Genomic DNA, 15,000 nt, shown 5'->3' on the forward strand with positions numbered 1-15,000 from the left:
ATTGCAGAGCTCTCATCAAGACTACTTACGCAACTTCATCTATGTTGGGTTTCAGATAACAAACTAGTAATGTATAACAAGACCATGGTAATGGAAGCAAGAGGGGCCAGGTGGTCTCCCATCCAAGTACTAACCAGGCCAAACCCTGCTTAGCTTCTGAGATCAGACGAGATCGGGCGTTCTCAGGGTAGTGTGACCGTAAGCCATTGCAGAGCTCTCATCAAGACTACTTATGCAACTTCATCTATGTTGGGTTTCAGATAACAAACTAGTAATGTATAACAAGACCATGGTAATGGAAGCAAGAGGGGAAAAGCTTACAGCACCTGGTATTCCCAGGTGGTCTCCCATCCAAGTACTAACCAGGCCAAACCCTGCTTAGCTTCCGAGATCAGACGAGATCGGGCGATCTCACGGTAGTGTGACCGTAAGCCATTGCAGAGCTCTCATCAAGACTACTTATGCAACTTCATCTATGTTGGGTTTCAGATAACAAACTAGTAATTTATAACAAGACCATGGTAATGGAAGCAAGAGGGGAAAAGCTTACAGCACCTGGTATTCCCAGGTGGTCTCCCATCCAAGTACTAACCAGGCCAAACCCTGCTTCGCTTCCGAGATCAGACGAGATCGGGCGATCTCACGGTAGTGTGACCGTAAGCCATTGCAGAGCTCTCATCAAGACTACTTATGCAACTTCATCTATGTTGGGTTTCAGATAACAAACTAGTAATGTATAACAAGACCATGGTAATGGAAACAAGAGGGGAAAAGCTTACAGCACCTGGTATTCCCAGGTGGTCTCCCATCCAAGTACTAACCAGGCCAAACCCTGCTTAGCTTCCGAGATCAGACGAGATCGGGCGTTCTCAGGGTAGTGTGACCGTAAGCCATTGCAGGGCTCTCATCAAGACTACTTATGCAACTTCATCTATGTTGGGTTTCAGATAACAAACTAGTAATGTATAACCAGACCATGGTAATGGAAGCAAGAGGGGAAAAGCTTACAGCACCTGGTATTCCCAGGTGGTCTCCCATCCAAGTACTAACCAGGCCAAACCCTGCTTAGCTTCCGAGATCAGACGAGATCGGGCGTTCTCAGGGTAGTGTGACCGTAAGCCATTGCAGAGCTCTCATCAAGACTACTTATGCAACTTCATCTATGTTGGGTTTCAGATAACAAACTAGTAATGTATAACAAGACCATGGTAATGGAAGCAAGAGGGGAAAAGCTTACAGCACCTGGTATTCCCAGGTGGTCTCCCATCCAAGTACTAACCAGGCCAAACCCTGCTTAGCTTCCGAGATCAGACGAGATCGGGCGTTCTCAGGGTAGTGTGACCGTAAGCCATTGCAGAGCTCTCATCAAGACTACTTATGCAACTTCATCTATGTTGGGTTTCAGATAACAAACTAGTAATGTATAACAAGACCATGGTAATGGAAGCAAGAGGGGAAAAGCTTACAGCACCTGGTATTCCCAGGTGGTCTCCCATCCAAGTACTAACCAGGCCAAACCCTGCTTAGCTTCCGAAATCAGACGAGATCGGGCGTTCTCAGGGTAGTGTGACCGTAAGCCATTGCAGAGCTCTCATCAAGACTACTTATGCAACTTCATCTATGTTGGGTTTCAGATAACAAACTAGTAATGTATAACAAGACCATGGTAATGGAAGCAAGAGGGGAAAAGCTTACAGCACCTGGTATTCCCAGGTGGTCTCCCATCCAAGTACTAACCAGGCCAAACCCTGCTTAGCTTCCGAGATCAGACGAGATCGGGCGTTCTCAGGGTAGTGTGACCGTAAGCCGTTGCAGAGCTCTCATCAAGACTACTTATGAAACTTCATCTATGTTGGGTTTCAGATAACAAACTAGTAATGTATAACAAGACCATGGTAATGGAAGCAAGAGGGGAAAAGCTTACAGCACCTGGTATTCCCAGGTGGTCTCCCATCCAAGTACTAACCAGGCCAAACCCTGCTTAGCTTCCGAGATCAGACGAGATCTGGCGTTCTCAGGGTAGTGTGACCGTAAGCCATTGCAGAGCTCTCATCAAGACTACTTATGCAACTTCATCTATGTTGGGTTTCAGATAACAAACTAGTAATGTATAACAAGACCATGGTAATGGAAGCAAGAGGGGAAAAGCTTACAGCACCTGGTATTCCCAGGTGGTCTCCCATCCAAGTACTAACCAGGCCAAACCCTGCTTAGCTTCCGAGATCAGACGAGATCGGGCGTTCTCAGGGTAGTGTGACCGTAAGCCATTGCAGAGCTCTCATCAAGACTACTTATGCAACTTCATCTATGTTGGGTTTCAGATAACAAACTAGTAATGTATAACAAGACCATGGTAATGGAAGCAAGAGGGGAAAAGCTTACAGCACCTGGTATTCCCAGGTGGTCTCCCATCCAAGTACTAACCAGGCCAAACCCTGCTTAGCTTCCGAGATCAGACGAGATCGGGCGTTCTCAGGGTAGTGTGACCGTAAGCCATTGCAGAGCTCTCATCAAGACTACTTATGCAACTTCATCTATGTTGGGTTTCAGATAACAAACTAGTAATGTATAACAAGACCATGGTAATGGAAGCAAGAGGGGAAAAGCTTACAGCACCTGGTATTCCCAGGTGGTCTCCCATCCAAGTACTAACCAGGCAAAACCCTGCTTAGCTTCCGAGATCAGACGAGATCGGGCGTTCTCAGGGTAGTGTGACCGTAAGCCATTGCAGAGCTCTCATCAAGACTACTTATGCAACTTCATCTATGTTGGGTTTCAGATAACAAACTAGTAATGTATAACAAGACCATGGTAATGGAAGCAAGAGGGGAAAAGCTTACAGCACCTGGTATTCCCAGGTGGTCTCCCATCCAAGTACTAACCAGGCCAAACCCTGCTTAGCTTCCGAGATCAGACGAGATCGGGCGTTCTCAGGGTAGTGTGACCGTAAGCCATTGCAGAGCTCTCATCAAGACTACTTATGCAACTTCATCTATGTTGGGTTTCAGATAACAAACTAGTAATGTATAACAAGACCATGGTAATGGAAGCAAGAGGGGAAAAGCTTACAGCACCTGGTATTCCCAGGTGGTCTCCCATCCAAGTACTAACCAGGCCAAACCCTGCTTAGCTTCCGAGATCAGACGAGATCGGGCGTTCTCAGGGTAGTGTGACCGTAAGCCATTGCAGAGCTCTCATCAAGACTACTTATGCAACTTCATCTATGTTGGGTTTCAGATAACAAACTAGTACTGTATAACAGGACCATGGTAATGGAAGCAAGAGGGGAAAAGCTTACAGCACCTGGTATTCCCAGGTGGTCTCCCATCCAAGTACTAACCAGGCCAAACCCTGCTTAGCTTCCGAGATCAGACGAGATCGGGCGTTCTCAGGGTAGTGTGACCGTAAGCCATTGCAGAGCTCTCATCAAGACTACTTATGCAACTTCATCTATGTTGGGTTTCAGATAACAAACTAGTAATGTATAACAAGACCATGGTAATGGAAGCAAGAGGGGAAAAGCTTACAGCACCTGGTATTCCCAGGTGGTCTCCCATCCAAGTACTAACCAGGCAAAACCCTGCTTAGCTTCCGAGATCAGACGAGATCGGGCGTTCTCAGGGTAGTGTGACCGTAAGCCATTGCAGAGCTCTCATCAAGACTACTTATGCAACTTCATCTATGTTGGGTTTCAGATAACAAACTAGTAATGTATAACAAGACCATGGTAATGGAAGCAAGAGGGGAAAAGCTTACAGCACCTGGTATTCCCAGGTGGTCTCCCATCCAAGTACTAACCAGGCCAAACCCTGCTTAGCTTCCGAGATCAGACGAGATCGGGCGTTCTCAGGGTAGTGTGACCGTAAGCCATTGCAGAGCTCTCATCAAGACTACTTATGCAACTTCATCTATGTTGGGTTTCAGATAACAAACTAGTAATGTATAACAAGACCATGGTAATGGAAGCAAGAGGGGAAAAGCTTACAGCACCTGGTATTCCCAGGTGGTCTCCCATCCAAGTACTAACCAGGCCAAACCCTGCTTAGCTTCCGAGATCAGACGAGATCGGGCGTTCTCAGGGTAGTGTGACCGTAAGCCATTGCAGAGCTCTCATCAAGACTACTTATGCAACTTCATCTATGTTGGGTTTCAGATAACAAACTAGTAATGTATAACAAGACCATGGTAATGGAAGCAAGAGGGGAAAAGCTTACAGCACCTGGTATTCCCAGGTGGTCTCCCATCCAAGTACTAACCAGGCCAAACCCTGCTTAGCTTCCGAGATCAGACGAGATCGGGCGTTCTCAGGGTAGTGTGACCGTAAGCCATTGCAGAGCTCTCATCAAGACTACTTATGCAACTTCATCTATGTTGGGTTTCAGATAACAAACTAGTACTGTATAACAGGACCATGGTAATGGAAGCAAGAGGGGAAAAGCTTACAGCACCTGGTATTCCCAGGTGGTCTCCCATCCAAGTACTAACCAGGCCAAACCCTGCTTAGCTTCCGAGATCAGACGAGATCGGGCGTTCTCAGGGTAGTGTGACCGTAAGCCATTGCAGAGCTCTCATCAAGACTACTTATGCAACTTCATCTATGTTGGGTTTCAGATAACAAACTAGTAATGTATAACAAGACCATGGTAATGGAAGCAAGAGGGGAAAAGCTTACAGCACCTGGTATTCCCAGGTGGTATCCCATCCAAGTACTAACCAGGCCAAACCCTGCTTAGCTTCCGAGATCAGACGAGATCTGGCGTTCTCAGGTTAGTGTGACCGTAAGCCATTGCAGAGCTCTCATCAAGACTACTTATGCAACTTCATCTATGTTGGGTTTCAGATAACAAACTAGTAATGTATAACAAGACCATGGTAATGGAAGCAAGAGGGGAAAAGCTTACAGCACCTGGTATTCCCAGGTGGTCTCCCATCCAAGTACTAACCAGGCCAAACCCTGCTTATCTTCCGAGATCAGACGAGATCGGGCGTTCTCAGGGTAGTGTGACCGTAAGCCATTGCAGAGCTCTCATCAAGACTACTTATGCAACTTCATCTATGTTGGGTTTCAGATAACAAACTAGTAATGTATAACAAGACCATGGTAATGGAAGCAAGAGGGGAAAAGCTTACAGCACCTGGTATTCCCAGGTGGTCTCCGATCCAAGTACTAACCAGGCCAAACCCTGCTTAGCTTCCGAGATCAGACGAGATCTGGCGTTCTCAGGGTAGTGTGACCGTAAGCCATTACAGAGCTCTCATCAAGACTACTTATGCAACTTCATCTATGTTGGGTTTCAGATAACAAACTAGTAATGTATAACAAGACCATGGTAATGGAAGCAAGAGGGGAAAAGCTTACTGCACCTGGTATTCCCAGGTGGTCTCCCATCCAAGTACTAACCAGGCCAAACCCTGCTTAGCTTCCGAGATCAGACGAGATCGGGCGTTCTCAGGGTAGTGTGACCGTAAGCCATTGCAGAGTTCTCATCAAGACTACTTATGCAACTTCATCTATGTTGGGTTTCAGATAACAAACTAGTAATGTATAACAAGACCATGGTAATGGAAGCAAGAGGGGAAAAGCTTACAGCACCTGGTATTCCCAGGTGGTCTCCCATCCAAGTACTAACCAGGCCAAACCCTGCTTAGCTTCCGAGATCAGACGTTCTCAGGGTAGTGTGACCGTAAGCCATTGCAGAGCTCTCATCAAGACTACTTATGCAACTTCATCTATGTTGGGTTTCAGATAACAAACTAGTAATGAATAACAAGACCATGGTAATGGAAGCAAGAGGGGAAAAGCTTACAGCACCTGGTATTCCCAGGTGGTCTCCCATCCAAGTACTAACCAGGCCAAACCCTGCTTAGCTTCCGAGATCAGACGAGATCGGGCGTTCTCAGGGTAGTGTGACCGTAAGACATTGCAGAGCTCTCATCAAGACTACTTATGCAACTTCATCTATGTTGGGTTTCAGATAACAAACTAGTAATGTATAACAAGACCATGGTAATGGAAGCAAGAGGGGAAAAGCTTACAGCACCTGGTATTCCCAGGTGGTCTCCCATCCAAGTACTAACCAGGCCAAACCCTGCTTAGCTTCCAAGATCAGACGAGATCGGGCGTTCTCAGGGTAGTGTGACCGTAAGCCATTGCAGAGCTCTCATCAAGACTACTTATGCAACTTCATCTATGTTGGGTTTCAGATAACAAACTAGTAATGTATAACAAGACCATGGTAATGGAAGCAAGAGGGGAAAAGCTTACAGCACCTGGTATTCCCAGGTGGTCTCCCATCCAAGTACTAACCAGGCCAAACCCTGCTTAGCTTCCAAGATCAGACGAGATCGGGCGTTCTCAGGGTAGTGTGACCGTAAGCCGTTGCAGAGCTCTCATCAAGACTACTTATGCAACTTCATCTATGTTGGGTTTCAGATAACAAACTAGTAATGTATAACAAGACCATGGTAATGGAAGCAAGAGGGGAAAAGCTTACAACACCTGGTATTCCCAGGTGGTCTCCCATCCAAGTACTAACCAGGCCAAACCCTGCTTAGCTTCCGAGATCAGACGAGAGCGGGCGTTCTCAGGGTAGTGTGACCGTAAGCCATTGCAGAGCTCTCATCAAGACTACTTATGCAACTTCATCTATATTGGGTTTCAGATAACAAACTAGTAATGTATAACAAGACCATGGTAATGGAAGCAAGAGGGGAAAAGCTTACAGCACCTGGTATTCCCAGGTGGTCTCCCATCCAAGTACTAACCAGGCCAAACCCTGCTTAGCTTCCGAGATCAGACGAGATCGGGCGTTCTCTGGGTAGTGTGACCGTAAGCCATTGCAGAGCTCTCATCAAGACTACTTATGCAACTTCATCTATGTTGGGTTTCAGATAACAAACTAGTAATGTATAACAAGACCATGGTAATGGAAGCAAGAGGGGAAAAGCTTACAGCACCTGGTATTCCCAGGTGGTCTCCCATCCAAGTACTAACCAGGCCAAACCCTGCTTAGCTTCCGAGATCAGACGAGATCAGGCGTTCTCAGGGTAGTGTGACCGTAAGCCATTGCAGAGCTCTCATCAAGACTACTTATGCAACTTCATCTATGTTGGGTTTCAGATAACAAACTAGTAATGTATAACAAGACCATGGTAATGGAAGCAAGAGGGGAAAAGCTTACAGCACCTGGTATTCCCAGGTGGTCTCCCATCCAAGTACTAACCAGGCCAAACCCTGCTTAGCTTCCGAGATCAGACGAGATCGGGCGTTCTCAGGGTAGTGTGACCGTAAGCCTTTGCAGAGCTCTCATCAAGACTACTTATGCAACTTCATCTATGTTGGGTTTCAGATAACAAACTATTAATGTATAACAAGACCATGGTAATGGAAGCAAGAGGGGAAAAGCTTACAGCACCTGGTATTCCCAGGTGGTCTCCCATCCAAGTACTAACCAGGCCAAACCCTGCTTAGCTTCCGAGATCAGACTAGATCGGGCGTTCTCAGGGTAATGTGACCGTAAGCCATTGCAGAGCTCTCATCAAGACTACTTATGCAACTTCATCTATGTTGGGTTTCAGATAACAAACTAGTAATGTATAACAAGACCATGGTAATGGAAGCAAGAGGGGGAAAGCTTACAACACCTGGTATTCCCAGGTGGTCTCCCATCCAAGTACTAACCAGGCCAAACCCTGCTTAGCTTCCGAGATCAGACGAGATCGGGCGTTCTCAGGGTAGTGTGACCGTAAGCCGTTGCAGAGCTCTCATCAAGACTACTTATGCAACTTCATCTATGTTGGGTTTCAGATAACAAACTAGTAATGTATAACAAGACCATGGTAATGGAAGCAAGAGGGGAAAAGCTTACAGCACCTGGTATTCCCAGGTGGTCTCCCATCCAAGTACTAACCAGGCCAAACCCTGCTTAGCTTCCGAGATCAGACGAGATCGGGCGTTCTCAGGGTAGTGTGACCGTAAGCCATTGCAGAGTTCTCATCAAGACTACTTATGCAACTTCATCTATGTTGGGTTTCAGATAACAAACTAGTAATGTATAACAAGACCATGGTAATGGAAGCAAGAGGGGAAAAGCTTACAGCACATGGTATTCCCAGGTGGTCTCCCATCCAAGTACTAACCAGGCCAAACCCTGCTTAGCTTCCGAGATCAGACGAGATCGGGCGTTCTCAGGGTAGTGTGACCGTAAGCCATTGCAGAGCTCTCATCAAGACTACTTATGCAACTTCATCTATGTTGGGTTTCAGATAACAAACTAGTAATGTATAACAAGACCATGGTAATGGAAGCAAGAGGGGAAAAGCTTACAGCACCTGGTACTCCCAGGTGGTCTCCCATCCAAGTACTAACCAGGCCAAACCCTGCTTAGCTTCCGAGATCAGACGAGATCGGGTGTTCTCAGGGTAGTGTGACCGTAAGCCATTGCAGAGCTCTCATCAAGACTACTTATGCAACTTCATCTATGTTGGGTTTCAGATAACAAACTAGTAATGTAAAACAAGACCATGGTAATGGAAGCAAGAGGGGAAAAGCTTAGAGCACCTGGTACTCCCAGGTGGTCTCCCATCCAAGTACTAACCAGGCCAAACCCTGCTTAGCTTCCGAGATCAGACGAGATCGGGCGTTCTCAGGGTAGTGTGACCGTAAGCCATTGCAGAGCTCTCATCAAGACTACTTATGCAACTTCATCTATGTTGGGTTTCAGATAACAAACTAGTAATGTATAACAAGACCATGGTAATGGAAGCAAGAGGGGAAAAGCTTACAGCACCTGGTATTCCCAGGTGGTCTCCCATCCAAGTACTAACCAGGCCAAACCCTGCTTAGCTTCCGAGATCAGACGAGATCGGGCGTTCTCAGGGTAGTGTGACCGTAAGCCATTGCAGAGCTCTCATCAAGACTACTTATGCAACTTCATCTATGTTGGGTTTCAGATAACAAACTAGTAATGTATAACAAGACCATGGTAATGGAAGCAAGAGGGGAAAAGCTTACAGCACCTGGTATTCCCAGGTGGTCTCCCATCCAAGTACTAACCAGGCCAAACCCTGCTTAGCTTCCGAGTTCAGACGAGATCGGGCGTTCTCAGGGTAGTGTGACCGTAAGCCATTGCAGAGCTCTCATCAAGACTACTTATGCAACTTCATCTATGTTGGGTTTCAGATAACAAACTAGTAATGTATAACAAGACCATGGTAATGGAAGCAAGAGGGGAAAAGCTTACAGCACCTGGTATTCCCAGGTGGTCTCCCATCCAAGTACTAACCAGGCCAAACCCTGCTTAGCTTCCGAGATCAGACGAGATCGGGCGTTCTCAGGGTAGTGTGACCATAAGCCATTGCAGAGCTCTCATCAAGACTACTTATGCAACTTCATCTATGTTGGGTTTCAGATAACAAACTAGTAATGTATAACAAGACCATGGTAATGGAAGCAAGAGGGGAAAAGCTTACAGCACCTGGTATTCCCAGGTGGTCTCCCATCCAAGTACTAACCAGGCCAAACCCTGCTTAGCTTCCCAGATCAGACGAGATCGGGCGTTCTCAGGGTAGTGTGACCGTAAGCCATTGCAGAGCTGTCATCAAGACTACTTATGCAACTTCATCTATGTTGGGTTTCAGATAACAAACTAGTAATGTATAACAAGACCATGGTAATGGAAGCAAGAGGGGAAAAGCTTACAGCACCTGGTATTCCCAGGTGGTCTCCCATCCAAGTACTAACCAGGCCAAGCCCTGCTTAGCTTCCGAGATCAGACGAGATCGGGCGTTCTCAGGGTAGTGTGACCGTAAGCCATTGCAGAGCTCTCATCAAGACTACTTATGCAACTTCATCTATGTTGGGTTTCAGATAACAAACTAGTAATGTATAACAAGACCATGGTAATGGAAGCAAGAGGGGAAAAGCTTACAGCACCTGGTATTCCCAGGTGGTCTCCCATCCAAGTACTAACCAGGCCAAACCCTGCTTAGCTTCCGAGATCAGACGAGATCGGGCGTTCTCAGGGTAGTGTGACCGTAAGCCATTGCAGAGCTCTCATCAAGACTACTTATGCAACTTCATCTATGTTGGGTTTCAGATAACAAACTAGTAATGTATAACAAGACCATGGTAATGGAAGCAAGAGGGGAAAAGCTTACAGCACCTGGTATTCCCAGGTGGTCTCCCATCCAAGTACTAACCAGGCCAAACCCTGCTTAGCTTCCGAGATCAGACGAGATCGGGCGTTCTCAGGGTAGTGTGACCGTAAGCCATTGCAGAGCTCTCATCAAGACTACTTATGCAACTTCATCTATGTTGGGTTTCAGATAACAAACTAGTAATGTATAACAAGACCATGGTAATGGAAGCAAGAGGGGAAAAGCTTACAGCACCTGGTATTCCCAGGTGGTCTCCCATCCAAGTACTAACCAGGCCAAACCCTGCTTAGCTTCCGAGATCAGACGAGATCGGGCGTTCTCAGGGTAGTGTGACCGTAAGCCATTGCAGAGCTCTCATCAAGACTACTTATGCAACTTCATCTATGTTGGGTTTCAGATAACAAACTAGTAATGTATAACAAGACCATGGTAATGGAAGCAAGAGGGGAAAAGCTTACAGCACCTGGTATTCCCAGGTGGTCTCCCATCCAAGTACTAACCAGGACAAACCCTGCTTAGCTTCCGAGATCAGACGAGATCGGGCGTTCTCAGGGTAGTGTGACCGTAAGCCATTGCAGAGCTCTCATCAAGACTACTTATGCAACTTCATCTATGTTGGGTTTCAGATAACAAACTAGTAATGTATAACAAGACCATGGTAATGGAAGCAAGAGGGGAAAAGCTTACAGCACCTGGTATTTCCAGGTGGTCTCCCATCCAAGTACTAACCAGGCCAAACCCTGCTTAGCTTCCGAGATCAGACGAGATCGGGCGTTCTCAGGGTAGTGTGACCGTAAGCCATTGCAGAGCTCTCATCAAGACTACTTATGCAACTTCATCTACATCTACAGCACCTGGTATTCCCAGGTGGTCTCCCATCCAAGTACTAACCAGGCCAAACCCTGCTTAGCTTCCGAGATCAGACGAGATCGGGCGTTCTCAGGGTAGTGTGACCGTAAGCCATTGCAGAGCTCTCATCAAGACTACTTATGCAACTTCATCTATGTTGGGTTTCAGATAACAAACTAGTAATGTATAACAAGACCATGGTAATGGAAGCAAGAGGGGAAAAGCTTACAGCACCTGGTATTCCCAATTGGTCTCCCATCCAAGTACTAACCAGGCCAAACCCTGCTTAGCTTCCGAGATCAGACGAGATCGGGCGTTCTCAGGGTAGTGTGACCGTAAGCCATTGCAGAGCTCTCATCAAGACTACTTATGCAACTTCATCTATGTTGGGTTTCAGATAACAAACTAGTAATGTATAACAAGACCATGGTAATGGAAGCAAGAGGGGAAAAGCTTACAGCACCTGGTATTCCCAGGTGGTCTCCCATCCAAGTACTAACCAGGCCAAACCCTGCTTAGCTTCCGAGATCAGACGAGATCGGGCGTTCTCAGGGTAGTGTGACCGTAAGCCATTGCAGAGCTCTCATCAAGACTACTTATGCAACTTCATCTATGTTGGGTTTCAGATAACAAACTAGTAATGTATAACAAGACCATGGTAATGGAAGCAAGAGGGGAAAAGCTTACAGCACCTGGTATTCCCAGGTGGTCTCCCATCCAAGTACTAACCAGGCCAAACCCTGCTTAGCTTCCGAGATTAGACGAGATCGGGCGTTCTCAGGGTAGTGTGACCGTAAGCCATTGCAGAGCTCTCATCAAAACTACTTATGCAACTTCATCTATGTTGGGTTTCAGATAACAAACTAGTAATGTATAACAAGACCATGGTAATGGAAGCAAGAGGGGAAAAGCTTACAGCACCTGGTATTCCCAGGTGGTCTCCCATCCAAGTACTAACCAGGCCAGACCCTGCTTAGCTTCCGAGATCAGACGAGATCGGGCGTTCTCAGGGTAGTGTGACCGTAAGCCATTGCAGAGCTCTCATCAAGACTACTTATGCAACTTCATCTATGTTGGGTTTCAGATAACAAACTAGTAATGTATAACAAGACCATGGTAATGGAAGCAAGAGGGGAAAAGCTTACAGCACCTGGTATTCCCAGGTGGTCTCCCATCCAAGTACTAACCAGGCCAAACCCTGCTTAGCTTCCGAGATTAGACGAGATCGGGCGTTCTCAGGGTAGTGTGACCGTAAGCCATTGCAGAGCTCTCATCAAAACTACTTATGCAACTTCATCTATGTTGGGTTTCAGATAACAAACTAGTAATGTATAACAAGACCATGGTAATGGAAGCAAGAGGGGAAAAGCTTACAGCACCTGGTATTCCCAGGTGGTCTGCCATCCAAGTACTAACCAGGCCAGACCCTGCTTAGCTTCCGCGATCAGACGAGATCGGGCGTTCTCAGGGTAGTGTGACCGTAAGCCATTGCAGAGCTCTCATCAAGACTACTTATGCAACTTCATCTATGTTGGGTTTCAGATAACAAACTAGTAATGTATAACAAGACCATGGTAATGGAAGCAAGAGGGGAAAAGCTTACAGCACCTGGTATTCCCAGGTGGTCTCCCATCCAAGTACTAACCAGGCCAAACCCTGCTTAGCTTCCGAGATCAGACGAGATCGGGCGTTCTCAGGATAGTGTGACCGTAAGCCATTGCAGAGCTCTCATCAAGACTACTTATGCAACTTCATCTATGTTGGGTTTCAGATAACAAACTAGTAATGTATAACAAGACCATGGTAATGGAAGCAAGAGGGGAAAAGCTTACAGCACCTGGTATTCCCAGGTGGTCTCCCATCCAAGTACTAACCAGGCCAAACCCTGCTTAGCTTCCGAGATCAGACGAGATCGGGCGTTCTCAGGGTAGTGTGACCGTAAGCAATTGCAGAGCTCTCATCAAGACTACTTATGCAACTTCATCTATGTTGGGTTTCAGATAACAAACTAGTAATGTATAACAAGACCATGGTAATGGAAGCAAGAGGGGAAAAGCTTACAGCACCTGGTATTCCCAGGTGGTCTCCCATCCAAGTACTAACCAGGCCAAACCCTGCTTAGCTTCCGAGATTAGACGAGATCGGGCGTTCTCAGGGTAGTGTGACCGTAAGCCATTGCAGAGCTCTCATCAAAACTACTTATGCAACTTCATCTATGTTGGGTTTCAGATAACAAACTAGTAATGTATAACAAGACCATGGTAATGGAAGCAAGAGGGGAAAAGCTTACAGCACCTGGTATTCCCAGTTGGTCTCCCATCCAAGTACTAACCAGGCCATACCCTGCTTAGCTTCCGTGATCAGACGAGTTCGGGCGTTCTCAGGGTAGTGTGACCGTAAGCCATTGCAGAGCTCTCATCAAGACTACTTATGCAACTTCATCTATGTTGGGTTTCAGATAACAAACTAGTAATGTATAACAAGACCATGGTAATGGAAGCAAGAGGGGAAAAGCTTACAGCACCTGGTATTCCCAGGTGGTCTCCCATCCAAGTACTAACCAGGCCAAACCCTGCTTAGCTTCCGAGATTAGACGAGATCGGGCGTTCTCAGGGTAGTGTGACCGTAAGCCATTGCAGAGCTCTCATCAAAACTACTTATGCAACTTCATCTATGTTGGGTTTCAGATAACAAACTAGTAATGTATAACAAGACCATGGTAATGGAAGCAAGAGGGGAAAAGCTTACAGCACCTGGTATTCCCAGGTGGTCTCCCATCCAAGTACTAACCAGGCCAGACCCTGCTTAGCTTCCGAGATCAGACGAGATCGGGCGTTCTCAGGGTAGTGTGACCGTAAGCCATTGCAGAGCTCTCATCAAGACTACTTATGCAACTTCATCTATGTTGGGTTTCAGATAACAAACTAGTAATGTATAACAAGACCATGGTAATGGAAGCAAGAGGGGAAAAGCTTACAGCACCTGGTATTCCCAGGTGGTCTCCCATCCAAGTATTAACCAGGCCAAACCCTGCTTAGCTTCCGAGATCAGACGAGATCGGGCGTTCTCAGGGTAGTGTGACCGTAAGCCATTGCAGAGCTCTCATCAAGACTACTTATGCAACTTCATCTATGTTGGGTTTCAGATAACAAACTAGTAATGTATAACAAGACCATGGTAATGGAAGCAAGAGGGGAAAAGCTTACAGCACCTGGTATTCCCAGGTGGTCTCCCATCCAAGTACTAACCAGGCCAAACCCTGCTTAGCTTCCGAGATTAGACGAGATAGGGGCGTTCTCAGGGTAGTGTGACCGTAAGCCATTGCAGAGCTCTCATCAAGACTACTTATGCAACTTCATCTATGTTGGGTTTCAGATAACAAACTAGTAATGTATAACAATTCCATGGTAATGGAAGCAAGAGGGGAAAAGCTTACAGCACCTGGTATTCCCAGGTGGTCTCCCATCCAAGTACTAACCAGGCCAAACCCTGCTTAGCTTCCGAGATCAGACGAGATCGGGCGTTCTCAGGGTAGTGTGACCGTAAGCCATTGCAGAGCTCTCATCAAGACTACTTATGCAACTTCATCTATGTTGGGTTTCAGATAACAAACTAGTAATGTATAACAAGACCATGGTAATGGAAGCAAGAGGGGAAAAGCTTACAGCACCTGGTATTCCCAGGTGGTCTCCCATCCAAGTACTAACCAGGCCAAACCCTGCTTAGCTTCCGAGATCAGACGAGATCGGGCGTTCTCAGGGTAGTGTGACCGTAAGCCATTGCAGAGCTCTCATCAAGACTACTTATGCAACTTCATCTATGTTGGGTTTCAGATAACAAACTAGTAATGTATAACAAGACCATGGTAATGGAAGCAAGAGGGGAAAAGCTTACAGCACCTGGTATTCCCAGGTGGTCTCCCATCCAAGTACTAACCAGGCCAAACCCTGCTTAGCTTCCGAGATCAGACGAGATCGGGCGTTCTCAGGGTAG

The 15,000-nt window shown here is 46.6% G+C and overlaps 1 protein-coding gene, 63 non-coding genes and 2 pseudogenes across 65 annotated transcripts in view; 1 reads left to right on the plus strand and 65 right to left on the minus strand.

The window, feature by feature from the left end:
* Window positions 1-15,000, plus strand: part of LOC125795261 (syncytin-A-like) — a 170,873-nt gene that overhangs the window by 53,008 nt on the left and 102,865 nt on the right. The gene's annotated exons all lie outside the window — the stretch shown is intronic.
* LOC125796214 (5S ribosomal RNA) lies at window positions 315-433 on the minus strand. Its single transcript, XR_007435206.1, has one exon. It is a non-coding gene; the product is annotated as a 5S ribosomal RNA (ribosomal RNA).
* On the minus strand, window positions 544-662 carry LOC125796278 (5S ribosomal RNA). The gene has a single exon (XR_007435270.1). It is a non-coding gene; the product is annotated as a 5S ribosomal RNA (ribosomal RNA).
* On the minus strand, window positions 773-891 carry LOC125795496 (5S ribosomal RNA). The gene has a single exon (XR_007434488.1). It is a non-coding gene; the product is annotated as a 5S ribosomal RNA (ribosomal RNA).
* On the minus strand, window positions 1,002-1,120 carry LOC125795497 (5S ribosomal RNA). Its single transcript, XR_007434489.1, has one exon. It is a non-coding gene; the product is annotated as a 5S ribosomal RNA (ribosomal RNA).
* LOC125795498 (5S ribosomal RNA) lies at window positions 1,231-1,349 on the minus strand. The gene has a single exon (XR_007434490.1). It is a non-coding gene; the product is annotated as a 5S ribosomal RNA (ribosomal RNA).
* Window positions 1,460-1,578, minus strand: LOC125795982 (5S ribosomal RNA). Its single transcript, XR_007434974.1, has one exon. It is a non-coding gene; the product is annotated as a 5S ribosomal RNA (ribosomal RNA).
* On the minus strand, window positions 1,689-1,807 carry LOC125795499 (5S ribosomal RNA). The gene has a single exon (XR_007434491.1). It is a non-coding gene; the product is annotated as a 5S ribosomal RNA (ribosomal RNA).
* On the minus strand, window positions 1,918-2,036 carry LOC125796066 (5S ribosomal RNA). The gene has a single exon (XR_007435058.1). It is a non-coding gene; the product is annotated as a 5S ribosomal RNA (ribosomal RNA).
* On the minus strand, window positions 2,147-2,265 carry LOC125795500 (5S ribosomal RNA). Its single transcript, XR_007434492.1, has one exon. It is a non-coding gene; the product is annotated as a 5S ribosomal RNA (ribosomal RNA).
* LOC125795501 (5S ribosomal RNA) lies at window positions 2,376-2,494 on the minus strand. Its single transcript, XR_007434493.1, has one exon. It is a non-coding gene; the product is annotated as a 5S ribosomal RNA (ribosomal RNA).
* Window positions 2,605-2,723, minus strand: LOC125796186 (5S ribosomal RNA). The gene has a single exon (XR_007435178.1). It is a non-coding gene; the product is annotated as a 5S ribosomal RNA (ribosomal RNA).
* On the minus strand, window positions 2,834-2,952 carry LOC125795502 (5S ribosomal RNA). Its single transcript, XR_007434494.1, has one exon. It is a non-coding gene; the product is annotated as a 5S ribosomal RNA (ribosomal RNA).
* On the minus strand, window positions 3,063-3,181 carry LOC125795503 (5S ribosomal RNA). Its single transcript, XR_007434495.1, has one exon. It is a non-coding gene; the product is annotated as a 5S ribosomal RNA (ribosomal RNA).
* On the minus strand, window positions 3,292-3,410 carry LOC125795505 (5S ribosomal RNA). The gene has a single exon (XR_007434497.1). It is a non-coding gene; the product is annotated as a 5S ribosomal RNA (ribosomal RNA).
* LOC125796187 (5S ribosomal RNA) lies at window positions 3,521-3,639 on the minus strand. The gene has a single exon (XR_007435179.1). It is a non-coding gene; the product is annotated as a 5S ribosomal RNA (ribosomal RNA).
* On the minus strand, window positions 3,750-3,868 carry LOC125795506 (5S ribosomal RNA). Its single transcript, XR_007434498.1, has one exon. It is a non-coding gene; the product is annotated as a 5S ribosomal RNA (ribosomal RNA).
* On the minus strand, window positions 3,979-4,097 carry LOC125795507 (5S ribosomal RNA). The gene has a single exon (XR_007434499.1). It is a non-coding gene; the product is annotated as a 5S ribosomal RNA (ribosomal RNA).
* On the minus strand, window positions 4,208-4,326 carry LOC125795508 (5S ribosomal RNA). Its single transcript, XR_007434500.1, has one exon. It is a non-coding gene; the product is annotated as a 5S ribosomal RNA (ribosomal RNA).
* On the minus strand, window positions 4,437-4,555 carry LOC125795509 (5S ribosomal RNA). The gene has a single exon (XR_007434501.1). It is a non-coding gene; the product is annotated as a 5S ribosomal RNA (ribosomal RNA).
* LOC125796333 (5S ribosomal RNA) lies at window positions 4,666-4,784 on the minus strand. Its single transcript, XR_007435325.1, has one exon. It is a non-coding gene; the product is annotated as a 5S ribosomal RNA (ribosomal RNA).
* On the minus strand, window positions 4,895-5,013 carry LOC125795742 (5S ribosomal RNA). Its single transcript, XR_007434734.1, has one exon. It is a non-coding gene; the product is annotated as a 5S ribosomal RNA (ribosomal RNA).
* Window positions 5,124-5,242, minus strand: LOC125796344 (5S ribosomal RNA). The gene has a single exon (XR_007435336.1). It is a non-coding gene; the product is annotated as a 5S ribosomal RNA (ribosomal RNA).
* LOC125796038 (5S ribosomal RNA) lies at window positions 5,353-5,471 on the minus strand. The gene has a single exon (XR_007435030.1). It is a non-coding gene; the product is annotated as a 5S ribosomal RNA (ribosomal RNA).
* On the minus strand, window positions 5,582-5,690 carry LOC125796428 (5S ribosomal RNA; annotated as a pseudogene).
* Window positions 5,801-5,919, minus strand: LOC125795895 (5S ribosomal RNA). Its single transcript, XR_007434887.1, has one exon. It is a non-coding gene; the product is annotated as a 5S ribosomal RNA (ribosomal RNA).
* LOC125795966 (5S ribosomal RNA) lies at window positions 6,030-6,148 on the minus strand. Its single transcript, XR_007434958.1, has one exon. It is a non-coding gene; the product is annotated as a 5S ribosomal RNA (ribosomal RNA).
* LOC125795967 (5S ribosomal RNA) lies at window positions 6,259-6,377 on the minus strand. The gene has a single exon (XR_007434959.1). It is a non-coding gene; the product is annotated as a 5S ribosomal RNA (ribosomal RNA).
* On the minus strand, window positions 6,488-6,606 carry LOC125796270 (5S ribosomal RNA). The gene has a single exon (XR_007435262.1). It is a non-coding gene; the product is annotated as a 5S ribosomal RNA (ribosomal RNA).
* Window positions 6,717-6,835, minus strand: LOC125796006 (5S ribosomal RNA). The gene has a single exon (XR_007434998.1). It is a non-coding gene; the product is annotated as a 5S ribosomal RNA (ribosomal RNA).
* On the minus strand, window positions 6,946-7,064 carry LOC125795885 (5S ribosomal RNA). Its single transcript, XR_007434877.1, has one exon. It is a non-coding gene; the product is annotated as a 5S ribosomal RNA (ribosomal RNA).
* On the minus strand, window positions 7,175-7,293 carry LOC125795510 (5S ribosomal RNA). The gene has a single exon (XR_007434502.1). It is a non-coding gene; the product is annotated as a 5S ribosomal RNA (ribosomal RNA).
* Window positions 7,404-7,522, minus strand: LOC125796268 (5S ribosomal RNA). The gene has a single exon (XR_007435260.1). It is a non-coding gene; the product is annotated as a 5S ribosomal RNA (ribosomal RNA).
* Window positions 7,633-7,751, minus strand: LOC125795852 (5S ribosomal RNA). Its single transcript, XR_007434844.1, has one exon. It is a non-coding gene; the product is annotated as a 5S ribosomal RNA (ribosomal RNA).
* On the minus strand, window positions 7,862-7,980 carry LOC125795511 (5S ribosomal RNA). Its single transcript, XR_007434503.1, has one exon. It is a non-coding gene; the product is annotated as a 5S ribosomal RNA (ribosomal RNA).
* On the minus strand, window positions 8,091-8,209 carry LOC125796130 (5S ribosomal RNA). The gene has a single exon (XR_007435122.1). It is a non-coding gene; the product is annotated as a 5S ribosomal RNA (ribosomal RNA).
* LOC125796467 (5S ribosomal RNA) lies at window positions 8,320-8,438 on the minus strand. Its single transcript, XR_007435377.1, has one exon. It is a non-coding gene; the product is annotated as a 5S ribosomal RNA (ribosomal RNA).
* LOC125796267 (5S ribosomal RNA) lies at window positions 8,549-8,667 on the minus strand. Its single transcript, XR_007435259.1, has one exon. It is a non-coding gene; the product is annotated as a 5S ribosomal RNA (ribosomal RNA).
* Window positions 8,778-8,896, minus strand: LOC125795512 (5S ribosomal RNA). The gene has a single exon (XR_007434504.1). It is a non-coding gene; the product is annotated as a 5S ribosomal RNA (ribosomal RNA).
* LOC125795431 (5S ribosomal RNA) lies at window positions 9,007-9,125 on the minus strand. Its single transcript, XR_007434423.1, has one exon. It is a non-coding gene; the product is annotated as a 5S ribosomal RNA (ribosomal RNA).
* LOC125795794 (5S ribosomal RNA) lies at window positions 9,236-9,354 on the minus strand. The gene has a single exon (XR_007434786.1). It is a non-coding gene; the product is annotated as a 5S ribosomal RNA (ribosomal RNA).
* On the minus strand, window positions 9,465-9,583 carry LOC125796257 (5S ribosomal RNA). The gene has a single exon (XR_007435249.1). It is a non-coding gene; the product is annotated as a 5S ribosomal RNA (ribosomal RNA).
* On the minus strand, window positions 9,694-9,812 carry LOC125795740 (5S ribosomal RNA). Its single transcript, XR_007434732.1, has one exon. It is a non-coding gene; the product is annotated as a 5S ribosomal RNA (ribosomal RNA).
* Window positions 9,923-10,041, minus strand: LOC125795513 (5S ribosomal RNA). Its single transcript, XR_007434505.1, has one exon. It is a non-coding gene; the product is annotated as a 5S ribosomal RNA (ribosomal RNA).
* Window positions 10,152-10,270, minus strand: LOC125795514 (5S ribosomal RNA). The gene has a single exon (XR_007434506.1). It is a non-coding gene; the product is annotated as a 5S ribosomal RNA (ribosomal RNA).
* On the minus strand, window positions 10,381-10,499 carry LOC125795516 (5S ribosomal RNA). Its single transcript, XR_007434508.1, has one exon. It is a non-coding gene; the product is annotated as a 5S ribosomal RNA (ribosomal RNA).
* On the minus strand, window positions 10,610-10,728 carry LOC125796010 (5S ribosomal RNA). Its single transcript, XR_007435002.1, has one exon. It is a non-coding gene; the product is annotated as a 5S ribosomal RNA (ribosomal RNA).
* On the minus strand, window positions 10,839-10,957 carry LOC125796018 (5S ribosomal RNA). The gene has a single exon (XR_007435010.1). It is a non-coding gene; the product is annotated as a 5S ribosomal RNA (ribosomal RNA).
* On the minus strand, window positions 11,001-11,119 carry LOC125796280 (5S ribosomal RNA). The gene has a single exon (XR_007435272.1). It is a non-coding gene; the product is annotated as a 5S ribosomal RNA (ribosomal RNA).
* Window positions 11,230-11,348, minus strand: LOC125795949 (5S ribosomal RNA). Its single transcript, XR_007434941.1, has one exon. It is a non-coding gene; the product is annotated as a 5S ribosomal RNA (ribosomal RNA).
* Window positions 11,459-11,577, minus strand: LOC125795517 (5S ribosomal RNA). The gene has a single exon (XR_007434509.1). It is a non-coding gene; the product is annotated as a 5S ribosomal RNA (ribosomal RNA).
* Window positions 11,688-11,806, minus strand: LOC125796154 (5S ribosomal RNA). The gene has a single exon (XR_007435146.1). It is a non-coding gene; the product is annotated as a 5S ribosomal RNA (ribosomal RNA).
* On the minus strand, window positions 11,917-12,035 carry LOC125795749 (5S ribosomal RNA). The gene has a single exon (XR_007434741.1). It is a non-coding gene; the product is annotated as a 5S ribosomal RNA (ribosomal RNA).
* On the minus strand, window positions 12,146-12,264 carry LOC125796155 (5S ribosomal RNA). The gene has a single exon (XR_007435147.1). It is a non-coding gene; the product is annotated as a 5S ribosomal RNA (ribosomal RNA).
* On the minus strand, window positions 12,375-12,493 carry LOC125796320 (5S ribosomal RNA). Its single transcript, XR_007435312.1, has one exon. It is a non-coding gene; the product is annotated as a 5S ribosomal RNA (ribosomal RNA).
* LOC125795856 (5S ribosomal RNA) lies at window positions 12,604-12,722 on the minus strand. The gene has a single exon (XR_007434848.1). It is a non-coding gene; the product is annotated as a 5S ribosomal RNA (ribosomal RNA).
* LOC125795518 (5S ribosomal RNA) lies at window positions 12,833-12,951 on the minus strand. Its single transcript, XR_007434510.1, has one exon. It is a non-coding gene; the product is annotated as a 5S ribosomal RNA (ribosomal RNA).
* Window positions 13,062-13,180, minus strand: LOC125796156 (5S ribosomal RNA). Its single transcript, XR_007435148.1, has one exon. It is a non-coding gene; the product is annotated as a 5S ribosomal RNA (ribosomal RNA).
* Window positions 13,291-13,409, minus strand: LOC125796349 (5S ribosomal RNA). Its single transcript, XR_007435341.1, has one exon. It is a non-coding gene; the product is annotated as a 5S ribosomal RNA (ribosomal RNA).
* On the minus strand, window positions 13,520-13,638 carry LOC125796157 (5S ribosomal RNA). Its single transcript, XR_007435149.1, has one exon. It is a non-coding gene; the product is annotated as a 5S ribosomal RNA (ribosomal RNA).
* On the minus strand, window positions 13,749-13,867 carry LOC125795750 (5S ribosomal RNA). Its single transcript, XR_007434742.1, has one exon. It is a non-coding gene; the product is annotated as a 5S ribosomal RNA (ribosomal RNA).
* On the minus strand, window positions 13,978-14,096 carry LOC125796025 (5S ribosomal RNA). The gene has a single exon (XR_007435017.1). It is a non-coding gene; the product is annotated as a 5S ribosomal RNA (ribosomal RNA).
* LOC125796392 (5S ribosomal RNA) lies at window positions 14,207-14,326 on the minus strand (annotated as a pseudogene).
* On the minus strand, window positions 14,437-14,555 carry LOC125795519 (5S ribosomal RNA). Its single transcript, XR_007434511.1, has one exon. It is a non-coding gene; the product is annotated as a 5S ribosomal RNA (ribosomal RNA).
* LOC125795520 (5S ribosomal RNA) lies at window positions 14,666-14,784 on the minus strand. Its single transcript, XR_007434512.1, has one exon. It is a non-coding gene; the product is annotated as a 5S ribosomal RNA (ribosomal RNA).
* The window catches only part of LOC125795521 (5S ribosomal RNA), a 119-nt gene continuing 13 nt past the window's right edge, over window positions 14,895-15,000 (minus strand). Inside the window, exon 1 of the ribosomal RNA XR_007434513.1 lies at window positions 14,895-15,000. This exon is cut by the window's right edge and continues 13 nt beyond it. This is a non-coding gene — a ribosomal RNA (5S ribosomal RNA).

This window comes from Astyanax mexicanus, unplaced genomic scaffold (assembly GCF_023375975.1).
Source record: "Astyanax mexicanus isolate ESR-SI-001 unplaced genomic scaffold, AstMex3_surface scaffold_46, whole genome shotgun sequence".
Taxonomy (NCBI): domain Eukaryota; kingdom Metazoa; phylum Chordata; class Actinopteri; order Characiformes; family Acestrorhamphidae; genus Astyanax; species Astyanax mexicanus.